The following is a 16557-nucleotide window of genomic DNA, read 5'->3' on the forward strand; positions in this document are numbered from 1 at the left end:
TTACATTGATTTCAATAGGAACAGAACAATCCTTTTGGTTATTACTCAAGGTAAGAACATTGTCATCTGACCATCTATTTTGGCTTTCAACGTCCTCTTGAATGTAAAAAAAAATCCACTCCAAAAATCAAAGTTACTACCCCCTCAGTACATTCTGAACTGGAATAAAAAACAGAAGGATAGAACAGTTGTGCACACCAGGCAGAAGATTGTTGAGATAAAGATCTAGAAAGGCTGGATTTTTATAGAGGATTAAGTCCCTGAAACACCAGATTTGTGTTGGGTGGGAGGCAACATTGGATCTGAGTATAAATAAAATTACATAAATTAATAATTATTATTATAAATGTTAACTTCCTGATATAATCAATTATGTTGCTATAATACCATATTTGGCAGACTTTGTTACTAAATTATTAATTGTCATGATTGTTTCTGAAGGACAAGTAATGGAATAACAAATCATAGTGCATTGTTAATAAAGTTCAGAGTCTATGACTGACCTTTGACAATATATTTCCATGAGGACTCAATATTTAGGATTTCACTCGTTTTATCACACTAGTCTCACAGGGGTAGCTGTGTTATTCTGCATCTGCAAAAAACAACAAGTTCTGTAGCACGTTAAAAACTAACAGATTTATTTGAGCATAAACTTTCATGGGTAAAACCTACTTCATCAAATGCATCTGATGAAGTAATATTCACCCACAAAAGCTTAAACCCAAATAAATCTGTTAGGTTACGTCGACAGAGCCATGTAGATTAGTGTACTCGAAAAAGGGAAATGAAGCGGTGATTTAAATAACTGCCGCTTCATTTACATCAAAATGTCTGCCACGCTGTGCCGATCAGCTGTTTGGCAGCACAGCGCGGTAGTCTGGACACTCCACAGTCAACAAAGAAAGACTTTGTCGACTGCCCCGGTAAACCTCATTCCACGAGGCATAACAGGGCGGTCGACAAAGGCTTCCCTTGTCAACCGCGGAGCATCCACACTACCGCACTGTGCTGCCAAACAGCTGATCGGCATAACGCGGCAGCCATTTTGATTTAAATGAAGCAGCGATTATTTAAATCGCCGCTTCATTTCCCTATGTCTAGAAACCTCATTTACATGGCTCCGTCGACGGAGCCATGTAGCCTAGACATACCCTTAGTCTTTAAGGTGCCACAGTATCCCGGGAGAATGTCTACATAGCAGCATTATTTCAGAATAACGCCAGTTATTCCGAAATAACAAAGAGCATGTCTGCACTACAAGCCTTTATTCTGAAATAATGTCAAGCTGGAGGACTTTTTACTCTGACTTCTGTAACCTTCATTTTATGAGGAGTAAGGGAAGCCAAAGGAAGAGTGTTCTTCCTTCAACTTCCTACTCTGTAGACAGCACCAAAAGCTGAAATAAGCTATTTCGACTTAAGCCATGCAATTGACATAGCTGAAGTTGTGTAGCTTATTCCAACTTTAGCCCTGCTGTGCAGACGTACCCCTAGTTGTTTATCAAACTATTCACTATAAGCTATTTTTGTCTGTGCTCCTATTAATGGAATTCACTTAATTGTGGGATATTACAGAGAGAGACCCTAGAAAAATAAAGATGAACTGCTATAAGCAGACCTTTATTTGCTCTAACATACATTTCACTACCTATTATTTGGCATCACTGAAATCTGTCCTGACAATCTTTCAACACAATGGGTATGTATAAAGACGACTTTGGCAGCTTTTCTGAGCTAAAGCTGCCCTAGCTTCTTTTTTATTTTTGTAACATCAATAAGTATATAAGTTTATCATATAACACTGGAATTGAAACTCTTTGAATCAAAGATAGATAGCAATGGCAAATAGTCCTAGGGGATAAAACACCAATCACACTATAAAGCCCTGTCTCGGGTTGACTGTATGAACCTTAAAGAATCTGTCATGTTTTAAAAATAAAATTTGGCAAAACTAGTGTAGCTTGTCATGCTACTAAATCAGTGTTACTAAACCAGGGGTACAGACACGCCTGTGGGTACACAAATGTCTTCCAGGGTGTATATCAACTGACTCAAGTAAATATTTGCATAGTTTTACAGCAGCCTAATAAAAAACACTAGGGAAATCAGTACAAACAAAAATTTAATACAGACAATGACTTTTGCTTATACACTGTTCTATATATGATACACTGAAATGTAAGTCAATATTTAGATTCCAAATTATTTATTTTATAATTATATGGTAAAAATGAGAGAATAAGCAATGTTTCAGTAATAGTGTGCTGTGACACATTTGCATTTTTATGTCTGATTTTGTAAGAAAGTGGTTTTTAAGTTAGGTATAATTTTGGGGGTATGCAAGACAAATCAGACTCCTGAAAGGAGTACAGTAGTCTGCAAAGGTTGAGAACCACTGCACTAAAGTATTACTGAAGACCTATAAAATAGAGATTTTTAACTAACCAAATGGTTTATTGTTGATATTTCTCTGTTTTCTCTAGGTAATTTGGCAATATTTGGGCGAAAGGAAGCTGATGGATGGCACTTGGAGTAACCTAATTAGGTCATTTTAAAAAAAAGACATCTTAATGTGTAACAAGGAACAAATTCTCTTTCTATATGGATTTGGGGCTGGGAAAAAAGATGAAAAGATATTAATGTTTCCCACTGTGGTGCATCAGTGGCATAGTTTCAAACCAAGTTATCTATTTGCTTTTTCTAGCATTTGAAGATGTTTTTCCATAATTATAACATGCAGAATTCAGGATGTCATAGAATAGAATGACGTCTGATCCAACTGTCATCATAGTTTACGTAATGTTAGATAATTACAGTCTGTTGCTTTTGAAATACTTCCATGACATCTTTCAAAATCATAAAAAAATGATAATTTCTCTACTCTTCAAATTCACCCTTAGCATAGCAACAGCACCTTTCCCCAGAGAGAATTCTGCTTCACTTTCATCCTCCTTTCATTGGTTGATCTGTAGGTCCCTGATGAAATTTTGTAGAGATACAGTATTACTAGCACTCTCGACAACATTCATGCGTGGGAAGCTTGTTGTTATGGGACCAGGTTGTTAAATCACACAGACATGGTTTTCTTTTTTTTTCTTCCAGGAAACATACGAAAGGATGGCATTTCCATGTGCCATCTCCTCTTTCGCTGACACTGTTGACTACATCTAAAATTTTAAAGGCACATACTTATTCACTTTAAGAGATGCACTGAGAAAGCTCTTGTGCAGATGAACAGTGAAAGCCACATTAATAAATAACATAAACAAGCTACCATTATCCCTCCTTCTCCTGAGACACTCCAAACTGACACAGTATTTTTTCTTCTGAGAAAATATTTCATTATTTTTATGCTCTTAAATACAGTAAAGATGGACAAACGCTTTGTGCATTTTAATTATTTTATTTAGCCATTGAATTTTTCAGTTCATGAATGGCGTGTGAACAGATAATGAATTCCATGCATTTGTTCAAAATCACTCCCTTTATGTTTTAAATAAACATACTGCAGCCTGTTGGAGATTTATAGTTCAAGCTGTTTTACTGGTCACTTAGGCCACATAGTATATTTCTGTTTTTGAGGAAGGTGAGTGTAATGCTGAGAATCAGGTTTCTGGTGCAAATATTCCCTATTGTTATGATTTCAGAATTCACTTTCCATTAATATTTTCCAATATTCACTTAAAATTCACTTTTTTGGTAAACTTTCTGGCCAATGAGAAAGTTCACTAATGAGAGAGTAAGCAATGGTTTACAAAGGCTCAGCCCTACAAACACTGTTAAGACATAATGGCAAACCGGAGTAATTGGTAGCAAAAAATAATTCTGAATGCCAACGGATGACCAGCAGTAGAGAGAATTTCAGGGTGGGAGGGCTACCTTTCTTGAGGTGTGTGCAAAACTGATTCCAGAGCTGCAGCAGCAGTGTACCAACATGCAGTGCCCTATACTCTTTGGAGAAGCAGGTCATTGTTGCCTTCTGGAATTTGTCTCCCCCAGAATGTTATGAGTCTGTAGCCAACCAGGTCAGCCTAGGGAGAACAACTGTTGGGGCCACTGTCATTCGCATGTGCTATGCCACTGATACTGCCTAGCCAGGTTATAAAACTGGGTCATGCTCAGCAGATTACTGAATGCTGTGCACACGTGGGGTTCCCAAACTGTATTGGAAGCCATGTATCTGTCATTTGTGCTCCCTCACTATGTTTCCCGCTGGGTCCAGAATTTATAAATAGAATGGTGTATTTCTCCATGGTGCTATAAGACCACCATGACAGGTTTATAAACATAAATACTGGGTGATGAGGAAGAGGCCATTCTATGATCTTTTGGAACACAGTTTATATTTAAATTAGTAGAGAAAGGATCATTTTCCCACAGGACTACTATGAACATTAATAGTGTAAAAAGTTATCTGTTGATGTGCTGTTAATGAAGCCACACACACAGGCCATCTGAATAAAAGAAAGGAATGTGTTAACTGTTTCCTAAGAGTCTGTCTACGCAAAAAATGCTACAGCAGTCTTCCTGGGTCTCTGCTATGCCCCTCCAAACACCTGTTGTGCCATTATTGTGTAGGATCCATTCCTGTCCATTATGAAATGGACAGGTCACATGGCCCCTGGCAGACTGTCTCCCTTTTATCCTTGTTTCAGTTTTATCCTTGTTTCCTGAGTTACTTGCTCTTTATTTGTCATTGGTCAGCTTCCTGTTTGTGGCCCCTCTTAACCTCTGCTTGGCAACGTCTAAGTGGTTGGCTACAAATGCTTCCTGCAGTGACATTTCTCCTTAGATGGCTCTGAGATACAGGCTTCCAAGCAGCTGTTGTGGGGCTTCTGGTGAGTTATTTCAGTTGTATTATAACAATACTGACACACTCAGCTCCAGGAGCAAAGGGACAAACTACCAACTAATTATTCATATCAGACTATACTCATTTAAGAAGACCTCCTGTCTCATATGTATGTTATCAAGGACAAAAATGAATGACTGAATGTACAGCAGACTGACAACTTATTTAGTAGCAAAATTTTCTACCTGTTGTAAATTTCAGATTTTTATTGTTTTATTTTATATTTTACATTATGCTACAGAAAACAAGCACAAATCAGACATTTTTTTTCATATCAAGATTGCTCTGCCATTGCATTTGACCAATGACAAATAAAGAGCAAGTAACTCAGGAAACAAGGATAAAACCGAAACAAGGATAAAAGGGAGACAGTCTGCCAGGGGCCATGTGACCTGTCCATTTCATGATCAAAAACTATCAAAAACCTTTCTCACCAGCATAACATCTAAACAATCTTCCTCCAGTTACAAGCCTTTGGAGTACACACTTCATTTGACCGCTAGCTACTAGTAGCTGTTTGGAGGAAACTGAATGCTGGTTCATGTCTGTTAAGTATTGTGAAGCTTTAAAAATAATATTTTAAAGGGTATGGTTAAATTAACAGCGTAGAGCAAATAGTTGATTGTACATGAGCACATCTAGAAACATATTTCCATATTCAAAAAGCACAGTTAGTCACTATTAGATATATATAAACAAGAACGGCTTCTCAGTATGCCAACCTCTTCATGGGTCACCTTGAAGAAGAATTTCTGGACAAAAACACCACTAAACCAATGATATACCTGAAGTACTTCAATGATATTTTCATCTTCTGGACAGACTACCTAAATTAGTGGTGGGCAGCCCATTGGGGTTCTGTGTGTGGCCCACAAGCCATTTTGTTTATTTTTGTCCATGCACAGCGGTGTCAAATTACATAGGTTTCTATCTGTATACGTTTTTTTCCTACCGATATTACTAAAGTGGCACGTACATAAAGCAAGGGAACGTGAAGTGAGGTGTGTGCTAATTGCACACAACACTGTGTACCCTGCAAGTTCTAGGTACACAAGCACAGTTAGCAAAACTACCCTATCCTGGGAGATCATCTTGGTTATGACAAACTTGTAGTCCACTGAGAGGAAGAGGGTGACTTGTGTGGCTCACTCACTAGCCTAGACTGCCCATTGCTGACCTAAACTTTCTTATAGAGTTCCACTACAAGTTAAATAACCACCTGTCGTGGGGTGGCCCTCTCTTCCCTCTCCAAGGGGGTAGGATCCCATGTCCCTGGGCTGTTTGAGTCTGCAGCCCAGCCCACACACCTGTAAAACACCTGTAGTTAGGCCCCCCACCTTGGGTCTGGATAGCCTAATGGCCAGAGTCAATGTGTGGCCCTTTGAAGCAGGGCAGGCCTTCTAAGCCAAAGTCAGTACAGCAGACTCGGAGTCTGGCCCTTTAACATCAGGCCATACGGCCCAATAGTCAAAGTCAATAAATTGAAGTTAAAGGCTGGCCCTTTAATACCAGTCTGGCTGGCCCACTGGCCCAAGTCAGGGAATCAAAGTCAAGGATGGCCCCTTTAAGGAAGGGCTGGACAGCCCAATGACCAAAGTCACCCTACTCCACCAGGTCCCGGCCCAGAGGCCTGTGAACTGTCCATGACTCCCTCAACGGGGAATCCAACCGAAATACGCAGAGATTCTCGGGGTGAGAGAGGCTGCTCCAGCACCTTCCCTGGGCCGCTTCCAACCAGTTCTGATGGACTGGAGTCCCACACAGCAGCTGGGTCCTCTGGCTCCTCAGGGTCCACATATCCCTGGGAATCTGCGGGGGTTGCATCACAGCTGTCGACGGGGTGTCAGCTGCTCTCAGCTCGGGTGGCTGGCAGCTGCTGCTCAGGAGCTACAAACAGAGGACCTTCTCCTCCGCCAGCCAGCCCAGACTCAGCCTTTCCCCAGACTTTTATACCTGGGTTACTGTCTGAGCATGCCCAGCAGGGCTGCGGGGGCAGGGTTTCTTTAGCCAGGATAGCCTGGCTAAACCCTGCTTGCTCAGTGTGGGGCTGGTACACCTCGTTACCCCACCATTAAACCTTCTCTAGAACCTCCCACACTAGCATTAAACTTTCTGGATACTGTAATTGGTTTCAACAAAGGAAACTTACCGATAACCAGAGGCAATGTGTGCAAGGGGGAAGAGAGGCTCTGTGGGGACATGTGAACCTCCCTACATTGTGGGCAGGTGGGGCAAGGGGCCGGAGCCTCTGTGTGGCCCAGAGGACTAGTGGGGGGGCTGGCAGCCTCAGCAGGAGTTGGGCCCCTTGCACTCACCAGTACAGGTGGGGGAAGGAAGTAGATCAATGCAGCTTCAATCCACCAGCTCTTGACTGTGTTGCTCAGGGGAAGGGGTGGAATTCCCCCAATACTCACCACTGTGGCTGGGAGCGGGGGAGCAGAGTGAGCTAGGGCTACATCGCTCTGCTTCTCCCTGCTACCACTGGTGACTGCAGGTGAGGCCTGACCCCTGCTAGTCCCCTGGGTCACGTCAATCAGGGTGGCTTGGGGAAGAGTCACACAGGAGTCATGTGGCCAGTGGCTCCCCCCACCCTCTGTGTCTCTCTTTATCATTTGCCCCTGCAGACATCTATATACAAGAATCCCACAGATCACACCACCACAGGGAGCCAAGACCCCCCACAGGGACAAGCCTTCGCCCCCCCCCCCCCCCCCCCCCCACAGGAGCTTCCCCAGTCTGGAGCACAGGTGGCACACAGCCCCAACCTCCCTGGCCCTGGAGCACAGAGAGGGAGGGTAGTGCATGGCCCCAGACTCCCCCGCCCCGGAGCACAGGGAGGGAGGATACCGTGTGCCCCAGACTTCCCCGGCCCCAGAGCAGGGGGAGGGTGCACTGTCCCAGCATCCCCAGCCTTAGCACAGCTGCAGCCCGGGAGCCATGCTGAATCTATGGGTGTTCTAGACAGAATGTGGGCAGAGCCATGCTTGGCAATTTAGGAAGGCAATGCTTTCCCTGCCTCTTATACCCACCACCCATGCCACACACTCGGATATCAGAGAATATGCTCCAGGGAGAAAAACTGTGACATACACTTTAGCATATTTAAAATCACCTTGACCATACAAGGACACTTTACTAGAGGCGTAGATTGCATCATGTAAAAATCCACCCAAATACTCTGAGATAACCTGCTTAAATAAAACCTCTTCCAATTGTATATTCCTTGTTGTCAATTACCACCCCACACTGGAACACTTATGGATGTCATTATACGATTACAACGCATACTCAGTAGGGATCCTATATTCAGTGGGGCCCACAACCTAAAATAAATCTTTCCTGGACCCTTCTCTTGACTTTCAAGCAATCCCTCAGCCTCTCCACGCCCATCACCAAAAGAAAGCTATCCGCAGACCAGGACATACTAGCTCAAAGCAGCGCCATACCCTGCTAGAACAACAGATGCAAAACCTGTCAACCAAGGGTCTCAAACTCCGGTCTGTGGGCCATCTCCACTTCTCTGTGGCTCCTGCCACCACGGGGATTGCGGGGGGAGGGGGAAGTGGAGCAGAAGCAATCACTGCTGTTGCTCCACACCAGACCCCCTAGTAATCCCCAAGTCCAGGTTGCTTTGGGATTGGGGTGCCATGGGGAGGAGAGGTCAGGGCAGTGGCAGGAAGGGACAGGGCTTGGAAGGGACAGTGGCAGGAAGGCACAGGTTCAGACACATTTTAGGCCCCAAGCTGCCAGGTCTCCCAGACCAGATTGAGCATATGCTCCATCTTGTAGATGGGCTGTAAGTGTGAGACCTCTGCTGTAGACCAGTGTTTCTCAACCTTTTCAAAAAAAAAATTGTAAGTACCTACAGTTTTCAGTCACACAATTTTTTTTCGACCTTTACAACACATTTGTTTAAACAACTTAATCATAGCCGGGTGGGCGATGAAATTTTTGGGTGTAAAAAGTACAAAAATAATAAAGCGGTGTAAAACTTAAAACAAAAATTCAGTTTGCTCCAAATTTTAGTTGTGTTGATGTACCCCCCAGACTTATCTTGATTACCCTAAGAGTACTCATACTACTGGTTGAGAAACACTGATGTAGACATCACTTCTCCTACAATGATCAATACTGCGCCCTCCCCCCCAACACACTGTTCAAGATCCAGGCATCTGTCTTACACATGTTTTGCAAAACATGTGGTATTTCTCATCCAATATCTAATAACAACTAAGTGGGTGAAACCGGACAATCATTACACTCTAATAAATTCACACAGACAATGATAAAAGACAAAAATACTTTTCACCAAATGATCATTCTACATCTAGCCTCTCAACCATCATTTTTAAAGGAAACATGTACAACACCTTCAAAAGATGAGCCTGGGAGTTTTAATACATGACTGCTAGTGTGGGGAGTTGAATAGTAGAAACTGGAAGGAAAATGAGTACAACATTGTTATGCCCTATTTGCAATTAAAGTCATTCCCTCCTTTCATTTAAATGCAAGAGTTCAGTGATTAAGCTAATTATTGAGTCTGGATATAGTCAAGAAGCAACTACCTTCATAATTAATAAATTGTATTACTGGACACCAGAAATATCCATACTGACCTTTACAAACAAGAATATTGGCCTTGACATTGGTTAACACTCCACTGATTTGTTCCCTGGCTGTTGACTCCTCATACTCAATAAAAGCTTCTGGGCCTGATTCTCCTCTCAGTATGCTGGCACTAGACTACTGTAAAGCTGATGTAAAGTGAGAAAAGGATCAGGCTCTCTGTCTCTAAAAATATACTAACAGAATATTGATAGAAACTCAACCAACACATATCAGAAACAAAATTACATTTTCTGGGTTTGCAAGACATACTTCTCAAATACCTTTCAGTGGAAGGGGAATCTCCACTAATTTTTTTTTACCAACATTTCTTTGCAGTTTGCACAGAACTTGTTTTCCCATCTGCTATATATTTGAGAGAGTTTGTGTATTGGTCTGTCTGTCCTTCTGTGAGTCCATTTGCTCAAGAACTCCTCCTAAATGGTAAAAACTGGGACCACCAAATTTGGTATGCAGCTTCCTTTTATCTAACTTAGAGCATGGCCAAGATTTGGTTACCAGGACAATGGGATGTGCATGAAATGCGATTTTTTTCCCATTAAATGGAAAGTGATAACAGGGACAGTAGTACTCATGAATGACCACAGGGGGCAGTTTGCACAGGGGACAATTATATGACAGAATAAGCACAGAGGGCAGCAAGCATCCCAGTCCTGGAGAGAGCAGCCGCTGGCCTATAGTATACCCCCTGGCATCCCAGTCTGCCCCAGAGAGCAGTTGCCAGCTGGTCACCCTGGCCACCCCCAGGGAGCAGCCATTGAGCAGGCTGCACATCTTCCTCCTCCATCCTGGGATGGCTCCAGGAGAAGCCAGCTGGTGGGCTGCCTGATTCCCCCCTGCCCTGGGTCAGCTCTGTGGAGCAGCTGCTCACCACCTTATCCCCTTCCTTGAGTTCTACACCTGCTCTCCTGAGCCCCCCACACCTCCCAACCCCTTGATTCCTGCACTCCCACTCTCTCCTCACTCCTGCACTCCCCACACCAACAGCCTCCTATCCTAAGCCCCCCACATCCTCAAGCTCCTGCCCTGACTCGTGCACCCCCTATGTCCTCTGCCCTGACGGACAGAAGCAACATTGCTTCAGTCTTCTAGTATATTATAAAATGATCATTAATTAATGACAAAATAATTAATGTTGGTCCTGTGTCAGAGAAGAAGATGCAGGGAGTCTACTCCATCTCTGGATAAAAGCTGGACAGATGGCATCCCTTGCAGTTCAGTGAGTGCAAAAATTGCACACAATTCATGTCTCACACAGATTATCTTTTTCTCAGCAGAAAATACATTCTGCATGAAATGTGCTGCAATTAAGCCTTTTCCCACCAGAGGGCTTCTGTGGCACCAGAACAGAGAGTAGCTCCAGCTGTGGAAAGGGAAGAAAAAGACTATTTCTCACACCCAAAGGGCTAGATCAGGAGGCACATGATATAGGGAGACGGACAGCATGGGACACATAGAGGGGGTCACAGACTGGGGTTCAGAAGGGCTAGTGGAAGGAGACAGACTGGGATAGAGGTCTGTGGTGGTGCAGGAACACACAGGGACCAGGTGGGCCTGACTGAATAAGTGAGGCTATATGGACCAGTCAGAGTCTGCATGGGATAGATAGGCTCTAGGGATGTTAAATATTGGTTAACTGAATAATCGAGTAACCTCATGAAATTTTATCAGTCGACTAGTCTATAGTCCCTGAGGGTTGGGACCAGTAGACAGTATATCAGAGGCAGCAGTGTGGGGTTCCAGGCAGGAGCTGGTCTGCAAGGGGAGACAGTTTAAAAACCAGCTCCCCTTATGGACCGGCTGCCTGTCACCCTGTGCTGCTGCCTCTGAGAAGGTGGCAGCAGTCCCTGTCCGGGGGAGGGCATCTGAGCTCCCAGTCTCAGCATGAGCCAGGACTGAGCTGGGCTGCCTGCCCTCCCAGCTCCTAATACATAAATGCAGAGCTGCAGCCGGGGTAGGTCCTGAACCCACCGCAAGCCAGGACTGAGCCAGGCTACTGGCCAGCCTACTAAAAAATTTACTGGCAAGGAGAGGGGGAGAGAGGAATGTGTGTAGTCTATAGCATTAAGCTATAAGCTTTTGCTTATCTGTTAATGGGTTAATCAACTACACTATTACATCCCTAATAGGCTCCCTAACAATCCCTCACCAAACAACCCCCCTCTCTCCACACACACTGTTCCATACTTCTCCCATCCACACCTAACAATCCTGCAAGTTCACACTCAGGCTTCTTCCCCCTTCCTCAGCTCCTTTGTTACCCCCTGACTCTCCCAAGCCTTTTCACTGCCTCTGAGGGGTACAGGAAATATATTTCTATACTGTAATTTAAATAAATTATCACTCAAAGTTCTGTATTAATATGACTAGTAAGTAATCTACTTGTCAAAAACATTTTCCTGAATCTTTTGTTGTCTGTATAGTTACAGACATACTTGCTGATAGCTATTTTGAAATAAATTACCCAAATAATTGATACTGCTGTGATTATATTGTGTTATTTTGACAAATAAAATAGATAGGATTTTAAAATAATGTGTACAGAATTTTTATTTTTTTGGCACAGAATCTCCCCAGGAGTAACAGAGCCAGTAAAGATGCCATTGCTAGCCTTTCAAAAATGGAGGGAACGGGGTAGAAAGAATGGACCTGTCCCTTCCATGCCCCTGGGTGGATGTACAAGGGTGAAACAATTGCATTTTCTTCAAGGGTGACAGAGCTTAACCTGCTTTTCCCCCAAACTCCCTCAAGGAATGTTCCAATAAGTCCCAAACATTCCTCCTTTGGGCTCTTTGCCTCTTGGAGGTCTTTCAATGTTTGTAACTCCTGAGGGTTCAATGACTACCTTGCTGCTACGCAGTTTAGATAGAGAGATGCAGGGGTCTTGTTGCCAGAGTAGGGTGGGATCTGAGGCTACTGCTGCTGGGAAGCCAAAGCAACTATTGGGTAGGCATATGACCATTATAAATGATGGACTGAGTGCTGACAATGTGCTGCATGACACAACCATATAGAAACACAAGGTAACATTTTCAAAGACACTGACATTAGGAGTCTCTGTTCCATTTTAAAAAATGACTAGTCACCTAGAAGCAAGTGAGTAATAGACAGGGCAATGCCAGGGTGGATAACAAACAAGGCAATGCCAACTTGAAACCTAATTGATTTGCAAACGGAATTAAAAGTAGCTTAAAGTACCACACTTGCCATTCAACTTCCCTGTCAATTTTTGTGATTTTACAGTTACGTTTTCCCCATTTTAAAAATGTTTTTCCTCGCCTTTATCCTTCAGTGACACTCGCCCAAATAATAGGGGAAAGTCATTAACTAAACTGCCATACACAGGGTGCTATCAAATGCTCAGTTTGTTCTGACAACTTATATTCACAATCATTGCGCTGCTTGTGACAATCGCAGATTTAAAAAACAGACAGAAATATGACTCTTTGAGTTGATAGTCTCCCCCCACTACGACTGAAATTTGATCCAAGTGGTGAAGATTAAAACTCCACTTCTCACAACCCACAGCTCCAGAGGGGTTAGACTCAGTCAGATCCCACCTTAGAGGGGCAAGCAAGCAGCAGAGTGACTGAATTGTGAAGCAACTGGCTGGACAGGAAGGGGGGGGAGGTGGACAGTCAACAGTCAAAAAGCTGAATCATAAATAAAACTGCGGTTATATCTAACAAAGTGAATCATTTCATTGTCCTGCCGCTTCTTTTTAGTTACTGTTTTGCCGCTGTCTGGGAGGTTATTCGCCACCCATTTAAAGGCCAGTGCCCTGCATGCACAGACATGCAAATTGGGGCTGGGGCTGCAAGAGCCCACCTCCCACCAGGCTCCTGGCTTCCCATCAGCTGGCTGGCTGGGAACACCTTTCTCTTCCTCGGGAAATTCCGCAGATGGTCTCCCCGGCGCCGCTCCTGCCTCTTCCCAAAGGCACGGGCATTCCCACTTCAACACGTAGCTGCGATGTGTGACTGCAAGTGACACATACGCACAGAGCTCCCCTCCAACACAAACCCCGCCACTTGCGCCCTCCCTCTGTTCCCTCCTCCACCCCTTCCCCCCCCCGCCGGATCCCCGTCTCGCCCCGCGACTCCTCCTCCACCACCCCCGCCCGCCTAGCTGGGAGCCGCCGGGAGCTCGGCAGTCTGGCAGAGCGGCCCCAGGGCGCAGCGCCCCGGCCGCCAGGGGAAGGAGAGGTGGCACCAGCGCCGCGCAAAGCGCTCGCTCCGCCCGGGGATCTCGCCCAGCAGCCGGCAGCGGAGAGGGGCAGGCGCCGTGCGCGGCGGGGAATCCCGGGCAGCGGGGCTCTCCGGGCACTTGGCTGGCCGGGGAAAACTTACCGACTCGCTTTCCTCTTGCGGCAGGGAGGTGAGGAGGGGGCTGGGAGCGGGGAGTCTCGCCTGCTCCTGGCCCTGCCGGGGGGCGCGCTCTCCTTGTGCTTAGCCCAGGGCGGGGCCGGGAGGGAGCCTGTCCCTGCCCCGGGGTCCTCAGTGGTCCCGGCTCCCTCTAAGCGTTGGCACAGCCCTTGAGAGAGGGACCCTCCCTCTGCTAAGGGCGCCCCTGCCCCGCTGAGTCCCCTCGGCTCGGAGCCCGCAGCTCTCCGCGGGCGGGCGCACTCTGCCGGCTGGGGGGGGGCAGGGGAGGCGTGAAACTTTGCTGCGGGTTGCGCCGCGCCCGCGGGGACGCCGCTGTGCGAGACACCGGCTGGCCTGTGGGCTGCGTTTGCCGGGAGCCCCCGCGGGGGTGGGGCGCCGCCGCGAGCTGAAAACTTTCCCGCTTGTCTCTCCCGCTCTGCAGCTGGCGGAGGCGTCCCGGCTGCAGCAGCGCCCCGGGGCCATGGTGTCGCCTGGCTGCCCGGGGATGAGCAGGGGGCAGCAGCCTCTGGCCGGCCGTGCAGTGGCCCTGGGGCCAGCAGCTCCCGCGCGGCGAGCCGCCCCCCTCGGCCAGGAGTAAGGGTCCGGCAGCCGCCCCCCCGCCCCACCCGCATGGCCCTCGCTGCCCGAGTCGCTCTGCGGAGGACGCTGCTGGGAAAGGGCCAGCGCATCAGCTGCCCGGCCACCCACTGAGCCGCCCCCGCCTGTCGGAAGAGGGCCGATGTCCCGCCGCGCAGCCTCCGATTGAGGACGGAGAAGCCCCTGGGGCGGCTGAGACCTCGCGCACTCGCTGCAGGTACGGGGGTGGGGTCTTCGCGCCAATCCTAAACCTCCCTCCTCCCCCTGCCCCGGCCCCAGAGCTGTTCGCACGCCCCACCCTCCCCAGTCCTACAGAAGTGACTCGGGGAGGGTAACTTACCATAGCTCTCGAGGCAGGCAGAGCAACGCAGCTCCTTGTCTGGCGACCTGTGAAACTAGAAAGCTAGGCAGAGGGACAGCTCTGCGCCCCACTGCACTGACCCGGGCCGGGAGAGGGGGCATGATGGGAAAACTGAAATATAACTCTCTCCGCCTCCTAAATAGGTCCTTTGGCATGCCGGAGGCTGCTAGTCTCGTTGCAGCTGCTCCACGCACTTTTGTTGTGGTCTCTCAAGTCTGAAATACTTCCCAGGCTGGGATCGGCTCCTGGCAAGGAGTCGCTAGTGAGGAGTGGAAGGAAAACGATTGTGCTTTCCCCCAAGTCTCATTTGCCTGCGCGTGTTTTTTTATATAGATCTTCGATTTGTGTTTAGCTTTATGTTTGCTTTGACAGAAATGGTGCTGTCCTGATTATTGGTGAGACACCAGTGAAAACTACCAAGGGGACTGTACTGTTACCTCACAACGATACATAACTCACCACTCAATCATTCATCAAGTGGACAGAAGCTTATTAGTAACAGTATGCTCCTAAAGGAGAGGACAGCTGCAGTTTAGAGGGTTAGTAAACACTTTACATTTCTTCCTAGGCACAATAACTAACAATAGTTATATAGATTTCAAGCCATATGTTGTTCTGCAGAATTGAAAACAACTTATCTAGCCAGTCTTTTAGGTTTAAATAAGTTATTTTTTTCATTAATCTAGTATCACGCAATGTGTTAGTGATGCAGAATTATTCTATATTCATTTAAGTTTTTGGGAAAGTATATTTTATTCAATAGTTAAATATACAAAATAAGCGTCTTTACTACATGAAGAAGGGATATTTCCCGTAGTTTGTTCTTTTGGTATAACACCAGTGGCTAAACAACCAGTTGCAACATGAGATAGGCGTGTATTTTATTGCTGTGCTCCTAAAGGATGAGGACTATGTGGTTCAATACAATTCTATCATTATAGGTTTTCTATTTTGTGATTTTCCTTAATTCTAGATTGATACAGAAGTGATTGTTCTCTTATTTTGCTGTAAATAAAAGGCACTCCTATACAGTGATGGGAGCCATGTAAATACCTAAAAAGGAAAAAAAATCAAATGTCCTTTTTGTTTCTGAAATACTCTGTACAAAATGTAGAAACATTAAAAGCACCAAATTATGTTTTCATTCTAGAGACTCTAGCTGAATAATTTGGAAATACTGCTACACTGCTTTAAGTTTGGAACGTTTTAGTATATTCTGTTGCCAATAGCATTTACTTGTAGCAAAATACTTTGAATATAATTATGGGACAATTATTCTTTTGTTTTGACCAGAAAACAGCACTCCATGTGGTTTAGATAGATTTAGCTGCCTTAGATTTGGAAAATAAAATCACATTATTAAAACCATATAATGATTTATATGTTGGCATAGAAACATATTTTACTTGTTGCTCTTTTGTTGGCGCCAATGTGATCCACGTGAAAGTGCAGTATTGCTAAAGGGATACTGACTCACAGAGTTTAGTATAGTAAGATTGATTGACTAATAAAAGTAAGCTACTACCCATTATAATTTTGTCAGAAACCAACGGTTATTTTATTTTCACTGAAAGCTCCATAATCAGATTAAAAGAATAAGGCATTAAGGTTTCAATCCTGCAAGGAGCTCAGCAATCCAGCCTTGATCCAGCAAAGCACCTAACCATGGACTAACCCTGTACTGACCTGTAGATACATAAGTACTGTAGTCTTCCAGGTTCATTCCTTAATGCTGACCTATAGTGGGGGTTATTA

The 16557-nt window shown here is 45.4% G+C and overlaps 2 protein-coding genes across 6 annotated transcripts in view; one reads left to right on the plus strand and one right to left on the minus strand.

The window, feature by feature from the left end:
• The window catches only part of SAMD3 (sterile alpha motif domain containing 3), a 117715-nt gene extending 102816 nt beyond the window's left edge, over window positions 1-14899 (minus strand). Inside the window, exon 1 of one of the 2 annotated variants that reach the window (XM_006118591.4) lies at window positions 14782-14899. The gene's annotated coding sequence lies outside the window, so the exon portion shown is untranslated. The remainder of the gene's footprint in view (window positions 1-14781) is intronic. The other variant, XM_075924150.1, reaches the window with a different exon arrangement.
• Window positions 13588-16557, plus strand: part of TMEM200A (transmembrane protein 200A) — a 75116-nt gene continuing 72146 nt past the window's right edge. The window contains exons 1-2 of one of the 4 annotated variants that reach the window (XR_012902671.1): window positions 13588-13857; window positions 14287-14501. The gene's annotated coding sequence lies outside the window, so the exon portion shown is untranslated. The other 3 variants (XM_075924153.1, XM_006118588.2, XM_075924154.1) reach the window with 3 other exon arrangements.

The sequence above is a fragment of the Pelodiscus sinensis genome, chromosome 3 (genome assembly GCF_049634645.1).
Source record: "Pelodiscus sinensis isolate JC-2024 chromosome 3, ASM4963464v1, whole genome shotgun sequence".
Taxonomy (NCBI): domain Eukaryota; kingdom Metazoa; phylum Chordata; order Testudines; family Trionychidae; genus Pelodiscus; species Pelodiscus sinensis.